At 38.8% G+C, this 25,138-nt stretch overlaps 1 protein-coding gene across 3 annotated transcripts in view; it reads left to right on the top strand.

Moving 5' to 3' along the window:
- Positions 1-539: 539 nt before the first annotated feature.
- The window catches only part of Atf7ip (activating transcription factor 7 interacting protein), an 84,945-nt gene continuing 60,346 nt past the window's right edge, over positions 540-25,138 (top strand). For 2 of the 3 annotated variants that reach the window (XM_050135173.1, XM_050135171.1), the window contains exon 1: positions 540-689. The gene's annotated coding sequence lies outside the window, so the exon portion shown is untranslated. Of the gene's footprint in view, positions 690-14,083; positions 14,209-25,138 lie in introns of those variants that run through there. The other variant, XM_050135172.1, reaches the window with a different exon arrangement.

The raw sequence follows: 25,138 nt of genomic DNA, 5'->3' as shown, positions 1-25,138 counted from the left end.
GTAACTGACTCTTGAGAGTTTAAGGAACAGTAATTTCGAATCCCAGCCCAGTGTGGGCTACGTAGCTACATACAAGGCTAGACTGCGTGAAATTGTATGAATCTGTCTCAACAAAACAAAAAAGGTGAAAGTTAAAATAAAAAATTAATGTTGAATGAATCCTACTCTAGGATTGCAGACTTTGTGGAAAATCTTTCTGCCTTTTAAACACTCACCTACTTCCTTTCTCAAGTTTCATGAAGGGTGTTCACTGAGGAATCTCCACGCAAAATGCACCTCGGGGGTGGGGGGGAAGGGAAGCCAACCGGAAAAAAAAATTACCTCAGGATGCGATTGGAAAGACGGCAGCGCCACCACCGCACACTTGGTTCTCATTTTCAAGGCAGGAGGCGTGGCCAAAGGCCCTCATTCAAATAAAAAACCAGGAGATTTGCATGGCGAATAGGCACCGCGTGCGCTCATTGGCCGGCGGCAGAGTGGGCGGAGTGCACGGGGCGCACGCGGAGCTCCGCCCCCAGCTATTTGCATAACGGCCCCGGCGCGTGCAGGGGAGAAGCGGGTTTGTTTTTGAATCTGCGGAGGCGGCGGAGTGGAGCGCACGGCTGAGACGGCGGCGCCCGGGACGGCTGCGCGGGACGGCTGTGTAGGAAGGACCTCGGGTTCCGGTCCCTCACCTCCCGCCCCTGAAGGTATCCGCGAGTGCCAGGGGCTGTTGTAACTCCAGTCGGCGAAATGACTATTGTATTTCGGAAGACTCGAGACCGCATTATGGCGGCTGCGGGAGTTGAGTTTGCGCCTGCGCGGTTGCGAAGCTGCGGGCGGGCGGGCGCTGCATGGGAGCACGTGATCGCGTGGGGTCGGGCTCTAGCTGCAGTTGAGCAGCTGGCCGGGCGGTGGCTGCGCAAGCGCAATATTCATTTTCAAGATCTAATGTTCTTGTTGGACGCCATTTGGGTTCTAGATTTATTTTTTCTCATTCTCGAGGGGGTTTCATCTCGCTGTCCTTCTCTTCTCACTTTTTCCGGGGAAAACTTTCTTCTCGTGTCTTACACTTACGCCGACCTTAAAATGCTTTAATTCTCTGCTTCTCTCCGGTTGCAGACCTTCATTTTGTGTACCAATTGCCTCTTGTGGTTCTCGATTATAATTTCGCTTTTAGTGAGGTATTTCTGGATTCATGTGCTATGTAGCGAGATAAGATCGGCACCTAGTGGTGCTCCCAGGGGAAGTGCATTTACTTCTGCTGCACTTTTGTAAATAATTTTTAACCCTGTTTTTACCTGTTCGCTTTTGGATGTGCATCGTTTACAAAACAGAAACGATTTTATTTTTAAAATGTTAGTTTGGGAGAAGAAACAAGGAGAGAATGGTAAAGTTAGTTAAGTTGAAATCTCAATTTCATCAGGTCTTTTTTTTTTTAAAGAACTATTTCATTCAGATCAATGAAGTTTTAATTAATCTTGAACTATTTGCCAAAGCACTTCAGTGTTGCGTGTTTTAAATTCTATTATTTCTTCAGTTAGACAATTGCTAAAAATAGTGAACTCCTTTTCTCATTTTATAATCACGTCTAAGTTACTCTGATACCTTTTTGTGATGAAGAATTCTTCAAAATTCCAAATTACATGGAAACATTTATGAATTAAGTGAACGAATTAAAATTTAAAAGAAATATGTCCACTGTAGTATGTGTATATGATGTACACTTGTTTAAATTTTTTTAGCTGTTCTATGTTCTGGTTTTAGTTTCTCAAAATATGGAGTGCTACTGATTGCTTTAAAATAGTGATGCCATTGCATTTAAATTTTATATGGCATAATTGGGTCCAGATACATAGGATTAGTATGGTTTTCTTACTCAGCCACTCGTTTCTTACTAGTCTAAAAACTTGTAAATGGCTTTATAAACTTAATCTGTCATTCATTGATACAGTTGCTTTCTTGATTGCTTACGCAACTCAAGTTTGAATTCGTCTGTTGTCAAACGAAGAAATGCAGTAGCGCACAATATTGGTTGGTTTTGGAATATTTTTTTATTACCTGAAACGTACTCTTAGATAAGATAATACGATACAGTTGACGGGAGCACTTTTGGTTGACTGGGCTTTTTGTTTGCTTTTTGTTCTTTGAAATGATGTGACAGCTGGCATAGGATGGAGGGACAGTGCAGAGCGCCCCCCAACGGTCTAAATTGGATCTGGTGTGGATCGTGAAACATCTTATCTTGTACATGGAATGAAGGCAATGTGACCATTTTTAGTCATTCATGCTTCTGCAGTGGCCCCTTCACCCCGTATTTGTACCCCTATTATTTTAGTTTACCTGTTTAAGTTTCTCCTTTTGTGCGAATACACAGATGGTTGTGTCTTGCTTGGGTTGATATTGAAGATCCTAAGAGGTACTGGAAGAATGTAAGATTTCAATATCGAGAGGACAGTTTTGCTATTATATTTCTTAGAAGGTAAATGTGATTTACTAAAACTAATGGAGTGTCTGAATGCCAATGGTTTATTCTTTAGGATTTTCTCAGGAACAAGTAAATTTTGAAATTTTAGCTGGGTGGTGAACAAAGCTTTGCCATATGCACTGCATACGTATATGTATATAGTATGTGTTTCTAATGTATAAGAGCTAGGTTACTCATATGCACTGCATGAGTATATGTGTATAGTATGTGTATCTATAAGAGCTAGGTTATTCATATGCACTGCATACATATGTGTATAGTATGTGTATCTAATATATAAAAGCTAGGTTACTCATATGCACTGCATGTGATTTGCAAAATAGACTAGTGTAGGGTTTTTTGTTTTTGTTTTTTTTTTTTCCAGATTTCTCATACTGCTACCAATTAGATGGGTTGAAAATGAGTGGTCACTAACTTTAAGTAGTGAAGGTGACTTCCTTCCTTCCTTCCTTCCTTCCTTCCTTCCTTCCTTCCTTCCTTCCTTCCTTCCTTCCTTCCTTCCTTCCTTTCTTCCGAAATGAACTATTTTTAGGTGTGTTTGTGTGTGCATGTTCTCTTATGGATGTTAATGTTCCTGTCTTGCTTGTCAGCAATAACTATGGCAGCTCAGTGCTGCTGTTTTTCCTTTTTTTTTTTTAAACCTTTGGAATTGATTTTGTGACTTGAGGATTTTTGTTTCTATTTAGTGACGTGAAGTGCCTTATTCATTTATTTGTTTAAGTAAAGGTCTCCCTTGCAGCCCTGGCTGTTCTGGAACTCACAGGGATCCCCACTGCCTCTGTCTCCCTTGAGTGTTGGAAGACCTGCGCCACCATGCCTAACCGCACTGCTCTTCTCATTCCTGATTTATTCCAGAGCTTCTCTATAGACAAAGCATTACCTGTTGTGAGACGAGCTTATCCATTTTATTTTCTTCTAGAACTTTATTATTATTTAAAAATGATACTTTTGTGTCTGATGTGGGTGCATATACTTGTGTCTGACTTTTATGAATGTGGTGTGTTCCCGCCTTGATGTCTGTGAGTCCCTTAGATTAGAGGATAGGCTCAGGTGCCTGTCCTTGTTCCCTATTGTGTCTGGACAGATGTCTTATTGCTTTGCTTTGTGTACACCTTGCTGGGTGACCTGAGCTTCTGGGTGTCTTCTGTCTCTTGCTGAGAGGTCTCTGGATGACAGACACATGTACTGCCATGTCTTCATTTAGTGGGCTCTGGGATTTGAACTCAGGTCCTTCATTTCTCCAGCTCTCTTTTCATTGATTTTTAAAATTAATTGTGTGTGTGTGTGTGTGTTATACTGGGGATTGAACCCAAGGATTTGTGCATGTTAGATAAGTGACTACCATTGAGCTACATTTACCTCTGTGGTTGCTTTTTTGATCATAATTTAGGTATTAGGTTCGACCAGACAATTGTGGTCCATCTGCTGTAATCAACTGTTTTTTGAGAGCTCTATAGATAATGCTTACAGAATCCCAAAGATTACTTGTGCATGGTTTGATGCGTGTGTGTGCGTGTATGTGTGCTCACAGACACTGGAGTATTTATTTCTATCTTCTTGGAGGAGAGAGGGTCTCTCATCAGCCTGGAGCTTACCAGTTATACTAGACTGCCTGTTTCAGCTTTCCAGTTCCAAGTGCGGCAGCTATACTGATGTTTTGTTGTGGGTTCTAGGGTTGGAACAAAGGTCCTCAGAGTTGCAAAGCGTTGTAGGGCCAGACACTACATCAACTATTATATGAATGTATTTAATAATGCTGTATACTACTTAATTCTAATACCCACAATTTGTTTTCACAGTTGTGCTAGGTAATATGTAGTTTTGTAGATGAACATTAGATTCTTTTGGTTAAATTAAAACAATAATAATCATTGTCTAGAATTATTTACAGTAAATTTACATTTGAGGTATTTTTAAATCATATACTTAAAAAAGATCATGAATAGGCTATACTTCTAGACTCCTAAAATGTACTGTTTTCAGGAAATGTTGGGAAAACTTATGATCCCTATGATTTTTCAAAAAGACTTTGTTTTCCTGTTTTTTGGGTGCTGATAGAGAGATGAACTAGGAGAAGGCATGCGGCTACATTTCCATGTGTGGACATGTTGATGAGAAAGTAAGCCAGTTAGAATTTAGAGACTCAAGTAGGTTTCAAAAGAAAATGTTTTTATAGTACTCGAAACTATCATTATTGTTATTTTGATTGGTGGAATTTTGAAAAGTTATGTAGTTCAATGTTTGGCCAGGGTATAACCAACCTTAGCTTATAATAAACATAAACACAATTTTACTTTTCTTGGTAGCATTAAATTGTTATACTCTCCCTACTTTGTATGCCATTCATTCATTAAATTCCTTTATCTTGATTGCAGTGACATGTGACTTTTTTTTTTCCTGGACTCAAACTTAAAGAGATCCTCCAGTCTTTGCCTCCCAAGTGTTGAGATCAAAGGTGTGTGCCACCTTATTTTGCTCATATTATTACTTAATAATGACCTAATTATACTTTCTAATGACATAATTATACTTTTTTTATATTGAAAAGAGTCTGGTTATTGCTCAGATATTATTTTATTGAACATGTGAAGGCATGAAAAGAACTCAGAGTAAAATCTTCCAGACTTTGTGAAACTGAATCTAGGAAACGATAGCAAACGTTATGATGCGACTTTTGTTAGGCCTTTAATTCTGCCTGCTTTTGGGTCTTTTTCAAGCAAATTTACTTAGAAACACTTAGGTATTTTTCTTTTTTATGTTACCTTTGACCTTGGTTGAGAACTTTTGAGCTTCTGTTGGATTATTGCATTTATTTCCTTAATCTGTGACAGAGGTGCCCTAGAGAGGGACGTGTGACAGACAGGAGGAGTTCCCTGAAGGCTGGTCTCTCGACATAGTACAGGAGTCGCCTTTCAGTGGCAAAACAAGAATTTGTCCTTTCTCTCCATCCCTGCTTTATCGTCTTTTTTGGTTCTGTTAATTTCTCCTCCTCTCTTTCTTTCCTCTCTTCCCCCTCTCTTCTGGTCTTCTCTCTCCGTCCCCTCCTGAGTGCTGGTATTACTGGCATGTACCATCATGTCCTGGAGCTTGAGCACAGAGATTCCTGAATGCTAGCAGGCACTCTTCAGTTGAGCTGCATCCCCATCTCTTGTTTGTTGTCTTGTTTGTTTTCTTGTTGTTGTTGCTATTGTTGCTGCTGTTTTGTTTTTGGTACAGCCTTACTATGTAGCCCTGGCTGACCTAGAACTTACCTGTAGTTGCCAGTTCACAAAATCTTTCTCCCTGCCTCTTGAGGACTGGGAATAAAGGAATGGCTTTGTATATATTCTCTTGAGATAAGGTCATGGCGTATAGTTCAGGCTGGCGACAAGTTCATCATCCTCATGCCTCATTTATTTGCTCCACTTTTGCTCACCTAAGAGCCTGAAGTACACTCTGGCGAACAATGTGTACCTGTGAGTAAAGATCTGAAGAGAAGATGTAGTGGTGCAGTCAATTATTGGTGGATTGCATTTGTGTAATTTTCTCCTCCTATCAGATTGAAATGATTTAAAAGTTGGAAAATAGGACTGGGGAAGGTGTGTTGAGATGGCAGAGCACTTGCTTAGCATCCATGACGTCTTGGGTTTGATTCCCAACACTGCATAAAACCAGGCATGATTTTGAACACGTGTAATGGCAGTGCTCTGGAGGCAGAAGTCCAAGATGGTCTTGAGCTTCGTAACAGTTTCAAGGGTAGTCTGGACAATGTGAGACTATCAAAAAAAAAAAAAAGTTGAAAGATAAAAAAGTCAAGTAAATGAAAGACAAAAAGCTTTACTAAAGGCAAAGAAATTTCTTCAAACAAGTTAGAATATAATAAACAACTGTTATGGTTTTGTATTGTGATTTGGGCAACTTGTTTCTGTAGTATTCCTTTCTTTGGTTTTTATGTTAATTGTTTTGTGGTATTGGGTGTTAAATCTAGGGTCTCATACATTTGAGATAAGCACTCTGATAATCTTATTAAAGTTGTATCATCTTCCCTCCTTTCCCTTAATAACATCAATGTGGCACAAAAATTGGGCTGGGCAGATGTCTCGGTGGTTAGAGAAAATTGCTCTTGCAGAGGCTCAGGTTTGATTCATAGCAGCATCAGGTGGTTTATGCCGCAGCTCTAGCTCTAGGAGATTTGCTGGCCTCTTCTGGTGTCCTTGGGCACCTGCACTAACATACACGTATGCACACACAAATAATTTGAAATAAAATCTTTAGGGCTGGTAAGATGGCTTAGCTAGTTAAGGCACTTGCTTATATATAATCTTGGCAACCTAAGAGCCCACATGAAGTTGGAACCAGTTAACTGACTCCAAGTTGTTATATGACCTACGGATGTGTGACTCCACATGGTTACTCCTCATACACATCATAAACACACGTAAAATTAAAACATTCTTTGTGGACAATAATCTTGACTCTACAGCTCGAATTTATTTTAAAAGTAATTTAGAAAAAATTTATTTGATAATATACTCTAATACTGAATGTAAACATTTAGAAAAAATATTTGCAAAATTTTGTTTGCGAATCTGGTTTTAGGACTGACTCAAACTAAACAAGCTGCATGATTATTGAGGTCACTAGATTTACAGTAAACCTCATGATGAAAGAGGAATTTTTTCAATAGTAATCTTATTTGTAGAGATGCTCATTTAGTCATCATTGCCAAAGATAGGGATGGAGTAATGTATTTTAGGGACTAGATCTGTGTGTGATTACTGCATCTCCTTCACTTTTTATGAATACTCAGGGCGCAAAGCTTCCCTTTCTCTTTTCACTTGTTGGGCAAGGTCAACCAAAATGAAAGCAGGTTTAGCATGGTAACTCAGTCCTGCTAGTCTTGGTTTCTTGGGAGGCTAAGATGAAAGATTCTCTCCCCAGCCTACCGAGTGCACGCAAATGTGAGAATTGGGTTGTTTTTGTGACAAAAGCTCATTCTGTAGCCCAGGCTAACTCACAGCAGTCTTCCTGCCTCAGCCTTCCATGTGGAGGGCCACCATACCACGCTAGAAAGTGATTCTTGAGGCAAAAGAAAATAATTCTGTTTCTTCATAGCCTGATAGCCTGCCCTTCTAAGTAGACTCCTACCATAAGGCATGGATTTAACTGTTGTTTGTGTTTATTGAATTTTCTGATTCTTCTTAATTTTTGATGATTTGAAATGAGTTCTCATAGGCTAAGCTGACCCACACCATACGGGGAGAATGGAGGGTGACCTTGACCCCCCCCTCCTTTCGTCTCCCATATGCTGGGGTTATAGTGCTTCTGTGCCAGACACTTAGTAGTTTACTTAGTTCTAATGAGATACTCACTTCTGGCCAGATACTTTATGAATGTTAGACATTATCAGCTTTTGATAAATCCCTGATTGAGAATCAAGGGCCACCTGATAGATCTGAGTGACCTGCTGTATAACTGTCGTGGTATCGGATTATGTAGTTCCCCCAAGTTCTCCGTCAGTGTTTCTAGACTGTCAGGAACTGATGCATTCTTCATTTTGTTTTGTTTAAGCGTGGAGTACATAACTTGCAGAAGACATAGTAAATTGGTTTCTTGTGAGGAATCATCGCTCCACTTGGTATGCTTTAGTTGTTTGCTGTCATACTAAACAGAAGATCTGTTTGTAAATGTCACACTTTTAGTGTGGCCATGAATACAAATTTGATTTAGGAAAGTAGATTCTTTAAAAATTAAAAATATTCTGTGTGTGTGTGTGTGTGTGTGTGTGTGTGTGAGAGAGAGAGAGAGAGAGAGAGAGAGAGAGAGAGAGAGAGAGAGAGATCAGTCATGAGCATGGCATGAGAAAACATGTGGAGGTACTTCTCTCCTTTCATTCTGAATTCTGGGAATTGAATTCAGGTCTTGGCTTTTGTGGCAAGTACTTTTCACCTGCTAAGCTGTCTTGCTAGTTCAGAAAGCATGTTATCATTGAAGGTAACTATGTTCGCCACTGTGCGACCAATGCATACCTCTTAGTGAAAATATATACACTGGTTTATAAAACATAGGAGATGGTCTGTGATATAGCCCAGTGGGTAAAGCTGATTGCTGCCAAGCATTAGCACCTGAGTTCAATTCCTGGGATCCACAAAATGGAAGGGAAAGAATTGACTCCTGCAGTTGCCCTCTGACCTCCATACACAATCTGTGGCATGGGTTAGCTTCTGCTTCCATCCCAAATAAATAAATCTAATAAATTAAACAAAGAGTCATACCTTATGTAGTGTTTAATCACTTTAATAGTATTTTTAATACTGTTAATTTTTAATACTGAGCAGTATTTTTCTACATAACTACTCTTAAAATGTTTCTCATTGGGCTGGAGAGATGGCTCAGAGGTTACGAGCACTGACTGTTCTTCCAGAGGTCCTGAGTTCAAATCCCAGCAACCACATGATGGCTTACAACCATCTATGAGATCCGGTGCCCTCTTCTGGCCTGCAGGTGTACATGCAGGCAGAACACTGTATACATAATAAATAAAATCAAAAAATAATTATAAAAAAAGTTTCTCATTTAGCTTATTATCTGTAAAGTCTTTCTGAATAAATTTATCAATATTAAATACTGCTTTCACAAAGTTGTCTGCTTTGTATTAATACTACTATGAAAAATCCAGACCTATTCCCTGACACAGACGTTGACTCATGAGGGTAAAGACTCCTTTATGTCCCAGTAGCTCTCTCTGGCCTCTCTTGTATGCAGCTGGAATCTTCTCCGGCTCGTGTTGATTATGATGGAGGCTTCCTTTTCTTGTAGGATCCTTCTTTTAATTAATATGCCATTATTGTGATTGATTTTTGTCTCTGAGGATGAGAAAATTTTGAGATAGTGATTTTTATTTTTTTTTTTTTAGACAGGATGCATGAGATGACTTGTTTTTGTTGTCTTAAAGATCATTTGTATCAGAAACATCATTCAGTATTTGAATGTTTGACTGATAGTTTGGCTGGGTATAGAACTCTAATTTGAAGTCATTTTCCTTTGTTTTGCAATTGAAGATTGTGCACAGGAAGCAAGCGCTCACTGGTGGGCTATATGCCGGAGAGCGTTCTTAAATGATTTCATTGGTGACATCTTTAACATTCTTCCTTTCAATTTTAATTTTTGTATAATTTTGTATAAATTATGTATGTGTATATAGAATTCTAACTCCATTTTCTATTTGTAATTTGTGTTCTGCTGAAGCAGTTTTCTTCAAGTTCATTAGATAGTTTTTATTGAATTTTTCATTTCTTATATTTTCTTTTTTTCCACTTCCTGCCTGAACTATTTTGTTCTGGATTTAAAAGTTCAACTTTTCCCCTCCATGTAATAATTTTTTGAAGTTTTCTTCTTGGTACATAGTTAATTGCTTAGGTTTTTTTTTTTTTTTTTGCTTTTGCTTTCTGTCTTCCATATTTCCATATTTAAGGTTTGGTTGAGTTCCTTTTTCTGGACTTGCCACATAATATGATGTGGTAGATAAAAGTCAATTGAAGTAGCTAAATTTAGATAAACTATTGTAGTTGCTGGATTTAGAGTCTGTAAATGCTACACAAGCCCTACTAAACTACACTGATTGCTGACCTTGAACTATTATTTTAATCAGGGAATCTTATTTTTCAGATCTTTGCTAGGTTTACAGAAGGTGCATGCTCACTGAACTGCCTTTGATAAGGGCATCTGAAGTTAATGAGGTGGAGAAGTGAGGTGTTTTCAGTTTGTATCTTAAATTTTTTGTAACTACAAGTTCAGTCTATTTTGTGTGGTGGATCTTGTGTTCCTTTGCATGGGTGTGGAGGTTATGGAAGTACTTGAGGGAATTGATTCTTGACTTCCACTATGTGGGCCCCAGGGATTAAATACAGGTTGTCAAGCTTGGTGGCTAAAGTCCCCTCCAACTTCTCAAGCTGCCTCCAGGGAGATGAGGAAAGGGAGCCATGCCTTTGGAGAGTGGCATGCTTCAAGAAAGCAAGCAGGTTGAGAACTGTGACCATTTGTAATTGTTGCAAGGGAGGAGCAGGGTCTCCAAAGAAGGGTGGATGAGAAAGCAAGAATCAGGGCAAGTAGGGTTAGAATTTCTGTCAGCAATCTAAGAAGTAAAACAATGAAAGGAAAAGTTAGATTGTTTGAGTTAGAGCCCAGAAAAGCTAGTGAGGATCTAGTTTGTGTCTTAGAGCCCCTTTATGTCCTTCCCCCTAAGACAGGATGTTAACAGTAATTTGTGTCGGATGTGCTATAGCTAAATAAATGGAACAGTCTGCCAAAACACAGTAAGACTTGTAAGTAGTTTTCAGTAATTTATATACATAGTTATTCCATAAACGTGGTAAATAAATACAGAGTTGACTGAAGCTAATTCTTTGAATTCTCTCCATCATTACTACTTGTGTAATTCCTGATAAAGGCTATATACTATGGACATAAAAGTTGGTAAGTATAACATTTACTCTCAGGGATGTCTGGACTCTTGACATTGCGACATGATCGACATTTTGAGTCATCCCAGAACTGTAGGACATGCTCGCATCATTGTAATGATGAAATGAGAGGAATGTGCCAGAGCATGCTAGTTTCTCCTTGGAAGAGATTAAATGTCAGCTTGTCGCCGAACTAGTTATTTTGCTAAGTCTTAAAAAATTTTTCCAAGTCGTTTATTTTTTCAAATAAATGATGTGGTGGCTTCTTATAAATGATCTTATCTAAAATTTTTAAAGATAATTTATGACATTAACTCAAGCTTTGTTGGACTTAGAAATATTAATAGAATTTTAAAACAATTAAGTTATATGTGAAAATGTCATATTGGAATCTGCTACATTATATTCTAATTAAGAAACGAAACCATTTTGGAAGATGGCTCAGGGTGCTACACACAAGCCTGACCAGAGCTCTGTCCTGAACCCCACTATGGAAGGAGAGCACCAACTCCTGGAAGTTGCCTCTGTTTCCATGCTCAATCCAGGAACATGATATGTGTTCCCAACTGCATGTGTGTGCGTATGTACGCACACATAATAAAAAGTTGAAACAAAACAATCTACTTCTATAGCTGTTTCCGAGCTTGACTCTTCTGTGCAGACACTGAGTAGTCCCTGTTGAGCCCTGACAACTGGAGTATACTCTACGGAAGGCATCTTTACCCCATTGGACTCGGAACTGCAGTCTTTTAGTAGGAAATTAGGAAGAGACCCTACTAGTGAAGGTACACACTTTTCTGAGACTTTTGTGTCAGAACTAAAAAGAATCTCAAGTTATTGTCTGTTGAGATAGTTGTATATTGTTGAACAGAAAAATGATATTCAAATGGAAGACAAACTAAGATAGAGTTTCTAGTCTGAACAGGATCTAGGAAGAGAAGTATTGAAGTGTGGTGAGTGCAGCGAAGGTAGGAAGGACTTCCAGATCTTGAGAGCAGCTGTGCTGGGTTTATAAAGGTGATGGACATACTAAGGAGAAAGGGGGAATAAAGAGAGGACTGTTTGTGATAATGATGAATGGCGGGTTCTGGCCCATGTCTGTTATCCTGGGACCTTGGAAGACTGAGGCAGGAGGAATGTATAAATTTAAGACTAGTCTAGGCCTAAAGAGTGGTACTCCATCTTTAGCAAACAGTAAATGTTGACTCCAGAATAGAATTTATCTGGTGAACGAGGCTGGGTCTGTCTAGTGAACTGGGTGGGTAAGATGTAGACTTAACGCCAGTTACTGTAATAGCCTTCTGTTTTCCTCTCTGTTTTTTTGTCAGACCCAGAGAACCGTGTCTGAAAGGGTTGGATGAAGCTGTATGCATTGAAGCCGAATGTAGTCTCAGTTATATTTCAGCTTTTATTAATTTTTAACTGTTATTCAGTCTCTGAGCCTGTTTCACTGACTATCACAAAGTGGTGATAAAACCTGCCATTAGGATCACAGTAACAATTGAAATAGCATCTAAAATTTACCAGATAGCTATATTTTGGTTATTTTTAGTGTCTTGCCCCATTGAATTCACATCTCAGTTTTACAGTCGTCAAGTCTTTTCCAGACATATTCAGTTTACTAACATCTTGCTTTTTCTGAATAGACAAAGCCACCCTCAGCCACATTATTTTAAGAGCTGCTATGGTTTGGCCAGATGTGGTGGCACAAACACCTGTAATCCTATCATTCACGGGGTAGATGCAGGAGGATTATAAGTTTGAGGGCAGCTTGAGCATACAGGGAATTCAGGGTTTTCGTTACATAGTGAGACACTGTCTCAAAAACACAAAACAAGGGTTAGTGTTCTACCTCAATGGGATGGAGGACACAAACAGGGCGGGATGGAGGATTTATTAGCATGCTCAAGGCCCAGTACTTGGATGTGGCTTGGATCATGTGTAAATGTTTCTTTTGTTTTCTGCTCCTAAGGTAGTTTTCAAAGATATTATCCGGTCCATTCCATGTAAAATTGAATACAGGCCTCTTTCAAGGAAGAGTAATTAGAAAAATTTTATGGAATATTTCCACTATATACAGAAATAGAACGAGATAATGAGCCACATGATTATCATGCCGCGAGGCCAGTTGTCCTTTAGCTGCATTTCCGTCACCTCTCTTACACCCTTAAACGGTTGTAATGAATACCAGTATCTCTCTAGACAGAACACAAGATCACTAAATCTAAGGAGTGTATGCCCAAGAAGAATGGGAGAAACCAGGCTCCATGGCTGGTGGAAGCGGAAGAGGTCCTTTGTGTGCCTTCTGCCTGTTCTGCTGCTGCTGCCCGTTTCTGCCAAGCCAGTGCTGTTGGTAGTGTTCTCAGATGTGGTTTAGTAGTCCCACTTCCAGACTGGCTTGTGCCCTCTTGTCCTCCCTGTTTGCCTTCCCAGTGAGTACATTCTTCGTTGACTTTTTCCTAGTCTGTGTCACCTGAGAATATATTTGTGACATTTGGACTACAGAGAGAAGAATTATTTGATTTTATGAGAAATTACCAAATTAAGCGTTATTGCCACCTATGTCTTAAGACACTATTGTTAAAATTGAAAATGTGGTTGTAAACTCTGACTATTCTGCTGGGTTGCACTTGTGAAGCTTAGATTCTGTGGGGAAGTTTTAAATTAGCTTTTTAAAATTAAAGTCAACTTGATCAAATGAATAAGATTTAAACAAATTTGATACTCTTGCTTTGATGGATGTATTATAGGTAAAGAAGAAAAAGTAAAAGAAAAAAAGAAGGGTCTTGAGCTGGGTTTGAGGGCTTTTGCTTTTTCCTCCCCTTTTTTTTTCTGGACTGAAATGGAGGCTGTCTTTCAGGCGAATTCCCTAGTGTTTGCTCTGTGTGATCTGGCTCTATATCTGTTTCTGCTAATATGTGGCGTGGATTTCAAGTTGTTTGGGATCGGAATGTGCTCCAACTCTGTTGCAAGTCCGGATTCACAGGCATTTTGTTGCAAAACTGGCTTGCTGCCTTCTGTTTTCTTTTTCTGTGTGTTTAGTGGTTGCATTGTTTGTTGCAGTATATGCATTAGCTATCTGTGTTCAGTTTCCTGCAGGCTGACAAAGTGGGAGGGGCTTTCTTTGATACATGGCTGAGTTTTCACTGTGAGTTCTTGAGTGCACGGTGCAGCCATCTTAATTACACTGTTGTGCAATGAGACTGCAGCTGTCTCAAAATGGCTGCTGCCCCCTCTCTGAGGCTGCCCAGGCAGCAGACGAGCCAGTGAGGAGACTTGTCCCCTGCTGCAGGATCTGAGGTAAGACCCAGTGAGCTTTTATGTCTGAGCATTGCAATTAGAAAACATTTGAATACAGCCAGCTTTGTATAGGAAAGAAAATTTGCTTGTGAAGAAGTTGGAATATTCTCTAAGAGCTGTACGCCTGCCTGTATTGGGGAAACAATACATTAGGAAGGATGGTGAGGTCAAAGGTTACATTCCTGGGATTTCTCACCATTTTGTCGTCATTGCCAGAACTTTGATCACCACAGTTGTGCTTTTCTAACACACGAGTAACTAAATGTCCCTTGTGTAGTAGGCAGATAATTCATTAGATATTTTTAGAAGTTCAAACAGTATATTGAGTATTTTTTTAAGAAGCCATAAGTTAGTCTTGTTTGGAAAAAATAGGATTTTTTGCTTTTTAAAATGAGTTACTGTTTGGTAACTTTGTAAAAAGAATACTAATTTTCTCTGTAAATCGTAGAAAATATGTTCTCTTCACTTTTTTATTATATGTTTTAGTGTTTTCTCACATGCTGCCTTTTTTATTTTATAATTAATATACGTATTTATAGTGACTCACTTTTTCCTTATTTTTTGTTTGAATTGGCATTTGGATTCAGATTTTAAATTTCAAAAATAATTTTACATGTAGACCCCCATACCTTTTTCTTTTAAAATCTAATATAGTCTGATGACTAGAGAGCTGGAATAAATACTGTTTCAGTTAACTAATTGACATTGTTATATATATTTAAAACTGTTAACACTCAAGGATTGCAAATTTAAGGATTTTTTTTTTTAGCATTGTAAAACAAATGTTTGCTGAATACTGTAATATACATTTCCAAGGTTACCTAGCAAGTTAGGACAATGTCTCAATGTGGTCCACTGCTGCTTTTGACTTACTGAGTAACTGAGCTTGCCTTGGGCCCTCCAGTGCTAGGTTAATAGACATCCATCCCGCCAGGTATTCCCCAAAGAGTAGATGGAATTTGGGGAGAAGAACAGTTACGTTTTAAGCTGTGTTTAAGTTGTAGTAGTTGCTAAGTTATTTTCTGAGTGATATAGTATATACTCCTGTAGCTGTGTCAATAGAATATTTAAATATATTCTTGACTAATATAACAGAGAACAATTACTGTGAATATTCTGAATGGAGAAACTTACTTTCTATTTTTGTAAATTTTTGATCACCCCCCCTTTTACTTTTTTAAAAATAAGAGTCTCATGTGGTATAAGCTGACCTTTGAACATCTGTTCTGTAGATTGGGTTGGCCTTAAACTTGCAATCCTTTTTCAGTCTTTCAGAATTGTAGGCAGGTATCACCATGTCTGGCTCTTTTAAAAGAACAAATTAAAATTTTGCTAAATTAAATTTTTAGGGAAGGCCCTGACACATCAAGGCTATATATGAAGTTTTATTTTATAGTTTAGATTTATAAAATTTACTTATAGTTGTATTTGATAAATAAGCTATTTATCAACTTTGAAATGAGGTCACCTGACATTTAGAAGCTGAGTGTCCAGATCTGTTTCACATGTTTGTGGAGCTCAGCCTCTAAAGCTCTGGGATTCTGTTTGAATTTATCCTTGAATGCATCTACTTTTTTTCTTCAGTTTTCTTAAAGGCTTATATTAAAGCATTAGATCTGATGCTTAATAGTTGAAAATTTCTGTTCTGTCACAAACTTAATTTATACCTCCTCTTGGTTATATACATTTTTAAATAAAATAGGTAGGTTTTTTTTGTATAATTAATCTCAAATAAAATGATGACTCATCATAATTTGAATGATAATGTATATAAATCATCCAGTCATGTTCCTTGCCCCAAAATCAGAAACAGGAAGAGTTGGTGGGTGTGGGAGTCTGCTCTCTTTCTGAAAGGTCATGCTCAGCAGCAGGGCGGGAGAGTGACTTCTGCCACACTCCCTTTTCATGTTGAGCACTTGAGTGTCTTGGAGGAAGGATGGAGAAAGAGGAGATAATAGTATTGAAATATGTAGGTTTGAAAAAATTACATAAGAGAGCCCCTTGGTATTTAGTGTGGAGGGAAACTGACTGGGTTGAAATTATTGAGCAGTTTATGTTGGCATTCACATTTTTTGCCTTCTGTTGCTGAGTATAGAATTTCCTCTCATACTTATCAGTTACGCATGGGGAAATTCTAAACTCCTGTTACTTAGGCTATTAGTGCTAACTTTTTCATTGCCGTTTTCCAGTTTTATAGTTTATAAACTTAAACTAGGCCTTGGATTATTTTGGGTTGGTGGCAGTTTTCAAATTTTCTGTGAATTAGAGGTTAGACATTATGCTGGATATATATGGGCATGATATAAATTCTGGGAACTGAATTCTAGTTTTGGTTTTTCAAGACAGGATTTCTCTGTGTAGCCCTGGCTCTCTGTGTGTAGCCCTGACTGTTCTGGAACTGTTCTCGCCCCGTAGACCAGGCTGGCCTCAAGCTCACAGAGATCCACCTGCCTCTGCCTCCCAAGCACTGGAAAAAAGGTGTGCACCACCACCGCCTGGCTGGGAACTGAATTCTTGAGACCATTTGTTGTCCGTTCTCTTTCCCCCTCTCTATTTATCCCCTTCCATACCCTATTTAAAAACAGTGTAAGTCTCCTAAGGAAATGTTGGGATTGAGGAAAGTGCATTGACTTAAGATTCCACACTTAAATATGAATCCTTCTTTGGCTTCTGTTTTCTGATACTGATTCATTCCATTTCTTCAGTTTATCACTTCTCAGATGTCACATACTCATCATGTGTGACTAGATCGGAATATTTTGGGAAAGGATGGGGAATTTCTCATATAATTCGTGCTGCAATACATTTCTAAGTAACGCCTGACTCGAGTGTTGTTGTCATGGAATTGGAAGTGTAGGGCAAACGCTGCAGTTGTAGTCTGGCTGAGTCTTGCAGATATATCGTAAGAAAAACAGCTTCTCCAAGAACTGACTCAAATTCATGGCCAAGTGCTTCCTGTGCTTCTGGAACAAAGGAGGAGCGGGGAGGGCCTTAGTTCTCGTTCAGTGCCACAGACTGACAGCTGCTAGACTGATCTTTATCCTTTAACTACTGCCAGTTTTTTAGTTAACATCTAACATAAACTTTATTAAAAACCCACATCTTGCCTCTTAGATCTTAGCTGGGGCAATGGTATTCCTGTATTTCTTTTTGGTAATATCGTCTGAGTAGGTAAGTCTCAGACGGTTCATCCTCTTCACTGTTAGGCTCCTCGCCAGTTCACTTAGAATCCCCTTTGTACTCAATTAGTGGGAGAAGAAAATAAACATAAATAAAATCTAGTCTAGTGTACTTAACCTAGGGAGACCTAACATATGTGAAGTAAGTGTATTCTTTACGAGATGTGGTACCTTTGTTAGCATTTTTTTTCTAATTAAATTTTTTTGAGGTTTATTTTTATTTTATGTATATGAGTGTTTCGCCTGCATGTATGTCTATACATCACATATGTGTGCAGTGCCCACAAATGCCAGGAAAAAACATTGTTTCCCCTGGACCTGGAGTTAAAGATGGTTGTTAGCTAGTGTGTGTGCCAGGAATTGAACCTGGGTCCTCTGGAAGAGCAGTCAGTACTTTTAACTGCTGAATCATCTCTTCAATCTCTGTTCTATTTTCCCCCAATGTTAGAGAGTACTGTGGGGCCTAATAGAGAGACTTATTGATGTCAGCCTAGGATTCAAAGTGAGAAGATTGAAATAAGTGCTCAACTGGAAATGTCTAAAGGACCCTGAGGTTTACTTCCGTTAATAGCGTCATTGTTAGAGCCACCATTGGTTTCAGCCAATCCTGAGGGGGTTATATAATAAAAAATTAAATTGCTGATGTAAGTAAAGTAACATTTTGTCAAAGGTTTCTAACAAAACTGAACACAATTTTAACACCTAATGAATTTTTAATAGGAAGTTTTCTTAGCTGAAGATACTTTCTGATTTCAGAAATTCCTCTTTCCATTTGTTACCTGCACCATGTCAGCTGTGAAAAATTGCTTTGATGGTGTATGGACTGGTGAATTACAATTGTGGCCAGCGAGCATTTGAAGACACGTTTTCCAGAGTGTCAGTCCAGCTTTTTTTTTCCCTGGTGACAGTCTTACTGTGTAGCCCAGGCTGGCCTAACCTCTTCCTGCCTCAACCTCCTGAAAGCTGTGATTGCAGGAATATGCCACCGTGCCTAGCAGCTTCTTGACATTCATAAAATGATAGGGAACTCCAAGGAAAATACTCCATTTTGGAAGTAGATTTCAAGGTAAAAGTGAAACTATTAAAGAATGAAAAGGTGGCTGACTTGTCCAGGAGACACACTCCCCTGGTTTTCTCTATTCCCACACTGCCCAAAGAGAAAGCAGAACCTCTATTTGGATAGCCTCAATAGTTCAGGTGAACGGTCACAAAGTGGGCTTTTGTTTGTTTTGTTTTTGTTACTGATTCATACTAGTTTATAATTGGAACTATGAAGAACTGCGTCAGTTGACTACCGCAAATATACAAATCTAAAGAGGAGGGAATTAACCTGAGGGTTGTCTGCAGAGTTCTGTGTCTGCCTGATGGTGGTGTTTGTTGTCCCCTCTGAGGTAAGTCAGAGGAGCTGGTGAAGGATTGTGACTGGTGTGGTGTTTCTCTGTAGGATGCGCAAGTTCATGCATCACAGCTGGAAGCACTTGCACAGATGTCCGGAAAGGAGATTTCTGCTGGTGCTACTTACTGCTCACTTGATTATTATTCCATCTCTTTTGCCTTTCTTGGACCAGTAGAGATGATTAAAGGATCAGAAAGTACATGTTAGCTCTCTGGAGTAAGAGGATTCTAAGTTTGAGGCCAGCTTAGACAACTTAACCAGACTCTGTCTTAAAAATTGTCAAGCAAGAACCTGCCTTTGCGTGTAGACTAGGTGAGTGCCCCGTGGAGGAACTGTTTATTACAGGGCCAAGTCTTGGTTCCCCGTGTCATAAAAGCTGTGAGAGAGTCTAGATTTTTTTTATCAATTTGATAAGTTTTATGCAACTGATTTTTATTAATTGCATAAAAAGTGATTTATGTTCATTTTATTTTTATGTCTTTTACTTCTCAAGCAATTCTTTTCATTGTACATTACAAAAATACTTTCATGCTAGTGTATTCTAAATAAAATGTTAGTTCTCTGCTGCTATTGGCTTAAGAAGCTGTGAGTTAGATCACTATCCTTATTTTTGGCACTTCCAGTAGCAGGAGTATTGAGCTGTTTTTGATTAATTTCCTACAACTGACTATCTCATTTGATACTAAAATAATGTTTTACTGCTTATTGTTTACATCATGTTTTTGCTGGACCAAACTCAAAGTTAGATGCTTAACCAAGTGAAAAGAGGAAAAGGAGGCTCCTAATTAGAGACTGAAAGTGAAGTCAGTTACACCTGATTCCAGCCCTTGAACATCTGAGGCAGGAGGATCTAGCCCAGTGGTTTTCAACCTTTCTGAGGCTGTGACCCCTTAATACAGTCTCTTATGTTGCAGTGACTCCCAACCACAAATTATTTTTATTGCTACTTGATAGCTGTAATTTTGCTAGTTATGAGTTGTAGATATATGTGGATCTCTGTGAAAGGGCTGATCCATCCCTAAAGGGCTCAAGACACACAGATTGAGAACCTCTGATACAGGGTTTCAGGCCAGCCTGGGCCCAAATAAATATGGTAGTTTGAATAAGAATGGCCTCTAGCCAGTGGCGCACACCTTTAATCCCAGCAGAGGATTTAATGCCCAGGCAGAGGCAGGCCTGTGAGTTCGAGACCAGCCTGGTCTACAAGAGCTAGTTCCAGGACAGGCTCCAAAGCTACAAAGAAACCCTGTCTCGAAAAACCGGAAGAAAAAAAAAAAGGCCTCTATAAGTTCATGTATTTGAATTTTTAGCCACCAGGGAGTGGAATTATTTGAAAGAATAAGTGTTGCTTTGGAGGAAGAGTGTCATGAAGTGAGTGGGCTTTGAAATTTCAAAAGCCCCTGCCAAGCCTAGTGTCTCTCTGCTTGTGAATCAGGATGTAGCTCTCAGCTACTTCTCTAGCACTATGCCTGTCTGCCTTTTGCTATGCTTCCCACCACGATGCTAATAGACTAAACTTCTGAAGCTCTAAACAAGCCCACAATTAAATTCCTTTCTTTTGTAAGAGTTGGTTTAGTCATTGTGTCTCTTCACAGCAGTAGAACAGTGACTAAGACAGAAGTTGGTACCAGGATACCACCAGTTGGTGTTGCTGTTACAGGCCTGACCATGATCCTTGTGGGGGGAATAGGGAAGACTTTGGGACTTTAGATTAGGAAAGCAGTTGAACTTTAAGTGGGATTTAATGGGCCATGCTAGGAGGAGCACGGAAGACAGTGGTGCTGAGAGCAATCTAGATTATGATGCCCAGCTCCAGAGGTTTCAGATGGGGAAGAGACTGTTTTTTGTGATATTTTGGCCAAGAATGTGACTGCTTTCTGCCCTTGTCTGAAAAATCTGCCTGAGGCTCAATTGAAGAGTTTTTGAATTAATGGCCTTCACAGAGGGGATTTCAAGATAATTTAATATTGACTGGATTGTGTGATTGTTAGTGGCCATCCTAATGCAGATCTATTATGAAATGGAGCAAGCTGGACAAAGAAATATACAGAATGTACAGTTTGAGGAGAAAAAGAGCACAAGGAAGCAAGGGAACTAAGTCTAATGCTCATGGAGATAATTAGTAAATAGGAGTTTCTTTGGTCATGATGTCTCTTCATAGCAATAGAATGGTGACAAGACACTAGGAACCTGGATTATTTCTAACGTCTTCAGTTCTTGAGGCTTTATGATGAATGTGGTACTTCTGTTCTTGGTGTTCAGATCTGTGCTGCCCCGCCCCCATCACTCCCACCTAGTATTAAGTGTGTGGTTAATTCTGAAGTTGCATTGTTTTTGCTGTTTGTTAATTTATCTGCTGGGGTGGAATGGGCAAAGTGGACAGCTCTCCAGAGGACAGCGCAATTAATTGTCTGAGAAGAATTTCCTTTCAGTTATTGTCTCTCCCAGTAACATCTATAGTTATCTGCGTATTCATATTGAGTCTCATTATTATAGGAAGGGTAACTTAAGTTAGAAATAAGATTAAAATTATAGAACAGGACTTAGAAGATGGCTAATTGGTTAGGAGTGCTTACAGCTCCTGCAGAGGACAGGAGTTTAGTTCCTAACATCCACTTCAGGTGGCTCACAACTGCCTTCAGCATCAGTTCCAGAGATCTGGCACCTCAGGTCTCTGTGGTTCTTTTTTTTTTTTTTACTTTCTTTTTTTGTCTAGCATTTACATGGACATATCTATATGTAAACATACACACATACACACAAGTAATCTAAAATAAAAACAAATCTAAAAATAGTAACATTTTGAGATAATATCTTAGCATTTTAAGTACTTTTTATTTTTATTTATTTATTTTATTTGGTTTTTATTATTAGCTGGGCAGAGGCAGGTGGATTTGTGAGTTCGAGGCCAGCTCTGGTATACAGAGCGAGTTCCAGGACAGCCAGGGCTGTTACACAGAGGAACCCTGTCTCAAAAAACAACAAAAAAACCCCAAACACACAAAAGAAATGTGGCGCTAGTTTTTGGATTTGACTATAGTTTAGGTAATCTGCACTTTTAAAATTAAGTGGGGATAAAAAGTAGAGTTTGTATCAGTAAATCATAAATTAGCTTAAAACAATTTAAGCAGAGGCATCCACATCTGTTGGTTGTGACTTGATGCTTGCTCACAGGGGCTAGCCAATTGAAATGGCGCATCAGCAATCATTTGAGAGGAACTTGGTACTGACATTCGGAACTGACTGCATCCTTGTCTTGAGGAAGAACACGCTTTAGTGATGTTAGGTGTGTCAGTAAGTTTGTTGAATTGTTTGACTGTCAATGGTTCCTAAGTATGTGCATCTTATTTTGTCAAAGTTTGCTTAATGAAATTTATATTTACTCATTAATAAAATTTGAAAAATAGTTGTAATTAGAGTGAAGATAGCTTGTAGTTATAATTTACAGTTTTAATGATTGCAAAATTAACAAATACTAAATTTTATTCCGTGAAACAAGTAAGCTAATGTACTTTTAAAAAAATCTTTGGGAATTAAATTGTTTCTTGTGACAGGAGTTGAATTTCAATTATATAAAAGTTAGAAGTTGTTTTTGTTTTATTCCTTGGAATTGAATTATTTTTGTGGCTAGTTAGCCGTCTTCTAGAACCAGTCAGTGCCTGTTGGAGAAGGAATGGGGAGGGTTTTCTCACCAGTACTCCCCTTTAGTTTGCTCTTGAAGAAAGGGCTGCTTTATGTAAACTGTTCTTCCTGGCGCCAGCTAGCTGGAACTGCTGTCTGGTGTGCAGTGGCAGCGAGTAATATGTGTCATGGACTTGCTCTTGGAATGTGTGAGAATTTGGCGTTTGGGCTGATAGACTAGAGTTGAAGCATTACTGTTACAGTAATGACATCTCCAAAGTTGACAGTGAACACGGGTACAAGAGCAGCTGTGAGCTTTTTAACCTGTAACTACTGCTTCTAGAGACTGTGCTTCCTGATGCCTTTGATGATAGGTGGGAGGTACCTAAGTGCCCGCAGTTGCTGCAGACCCACAGTTGGCAGCATGGAAAAGCAGCACAAAGAATTTGGATTCTAGGCTTTTTCACGGGAAACAGTCATTTTGAAGATGAACTCCTGTCTGTTCTGAGAGCATCACTAATAGATTGACAGTTTTTGGCTCTTGGCTAATGGGACTGTTTGCTGCAGAAACTGCACAGCAGATGTGAAACACCAAAAGGAATCATAATCTGTAGCCAACCGTATTGTATTGTAGTCCTGATTGTTTTTATGAGTATGAATCAAATACATTTAGACTCAGGGCTAACCCTAGAAGTCTCATTAGATTTTAAAGTTTACAGTGGCTTAAAATGAAGAGGAAATCTTTTGACAGCATCAAGCTGCCCTCAGGTAAGAGATTCAGGTTCCTTTTCTGTGCCACCTCTGCACCTTAGGTACTGTATCGGTCTCTTTGCCTTTAGGCAGAGTTTTGTTGTTTTCAGCTGTAGTAATAACAGGATTAGTAGATTGCTAATGTTAATATTCAGAAGGTTTTTGAGAGACATATTTGGATTTGTTCTTTTAAAGAGATGTCATTTCCATCCTTAAATCCTTCACATTTGAATTGAAATAAACTAATAATGAAGTGAGCTTCATGTGGATATTGCTCATGCATATAATCTATTTATACTGCATATGCATCAGTTTTAGATCTTTCTTCATTATCGCCGGTTACCATGTTCTCAGTTAAACCAGCACTAGGTGGTATGTGAAGAGAGGGCATTCCCTTCCCTTAGCTCACTGTAAAGTCTAGTGCACGCTAACATGGCACTGTAGAGCAGACTGCCTCTGCTCATTCACGTTGATTTACTGATGTGTTAAAGAATAGGGTGTTTATAGAAAATAGTAGGGTCGAAGTTTTCATTCCATATTTGTAATCATTTCTTTTCCAAATATTTCAATTTATCACAGTTTTTAACGTGCATTTAACACAGGAATTCCAGTACATCTATCTACTACTTTATTTTGGAGGTCGGCCAGTGGAATACAGACATTGTTATTCTTGTGTTGTATGCTTGAAATACTACTTTCCATGAAAATAAGAACAAGTGTGTATAATAGATGCTTTCTATAATTACTATAAAGATAGAAAGGTGAAGAAATGCACATATGTGTGATTATTAATGTCATGGTCAGACATTTGATATTTCAAATTGATGTCACTTTTGGGAATAGGTAGGAGGATGAAGTGCAAAGTAGTGATGCCAGCTAAAGGAAATAGAGGAAAAAGCCACAGTGGGCCATTCTCTTCTCTGTCTTCCTCTCCAGAAGATAAACACTAGGCTTCCCCTGCAGCTTTAGAATGTTACTAGGTGGGGTTTTGCAATTCTAGCTTCTGAAAGGTAACTGGTCAATAGTACTATATTATATATTATGTATTATGTATTTAAAGAGCTAGCTACAATAGAGTATAGCCATGTTTCACAAGTGTGGAATGTTAGCTGTTGCCTTTTGAATGTTTTGCTCATTAATATTTTTTAATACAGAAATTTATGTTTGTATGTTGTAACTCAGTCATGATTACAATGATAATAGAAAACAATTTTTAGTGATTTTTGAGATTAGGTAATTTTATTGGTGTGAGGCATACAGACATCTGAAACATTTAGGAAATGTTCCCATGTATTTTGAGCCATAACATTTGAAGGAAATGTTGGACTGGAAAGGTCGTTAATGGGCTAGTATTTATATATAGGAAAAGAAGAGAGTTACTGAACTCAAGAGTTTCAAGCCAGCCTGGAGTGAGACCCTGAATGAAAAAAAGCCAAACCAAAACCAAGCAAACTTTGGGGGATAAAAGAGTTTTTGTTTTGTTTGCTTTGAATAAAATTGTTTAGTTCACTGTAGAAGCACAGAAGTTGGAAGTGAACTAAGCAGCCACCCTGGAGTAGTTGGGACTTTGCTTTCTGCCCAGGAACAACTTCCTGGCAGGGAATCCTCTTGTTTCTGCATTGACATTCTAGTGGCCAGAGGGTTAGAGAGCAGTTCCTTGTTAGTCCTGTATGATCCTGCATGCTCAGGCTAATGGACTTTGAGACAGAGCTGGCGCCTGTTGTCTCTCTACCCTATGCTGTGTATTCCTGAAGCCACTGATGGACGTTGTATTTCCTAGGCTGTATGCAGTGTTTATTTTCCACAACGTTTCCTCATACAGCATGTTCCAGATCATACTTTAGAATGGGCATCCTGAATTTGATTTTATAGGTATTAAAGATTGTCACTGATGTTCAGGTAAACCTGCTACCCTAAAAATGTACCCCTTCTCCGTGACTTTCTGTCTCTGGTCTGTGGTCTAGCTTTGTTTAGTAGCCGTTCT

Source organism: Alexandromys fortis, unplaced genomic scaffold, assembly GCF_014885135.2.
Source record: "Alexandromys fortis isolate MF-2015 unplaced genomic scaffold, M_Fortis_MF-2015_v1.1 scaffold_21, whole genome shotgun sequence".
Classification (NCBI taxonomy): domain Eukaryota; kingdom Metazoa; phylum Chordata; class Mammalia; order Rodentia; family Cricetidae; genus Alexandromys; species Alexandromys fortis.
This window is presented reverse-complemented; position numbering and strand designations above follow the sequence as displayed.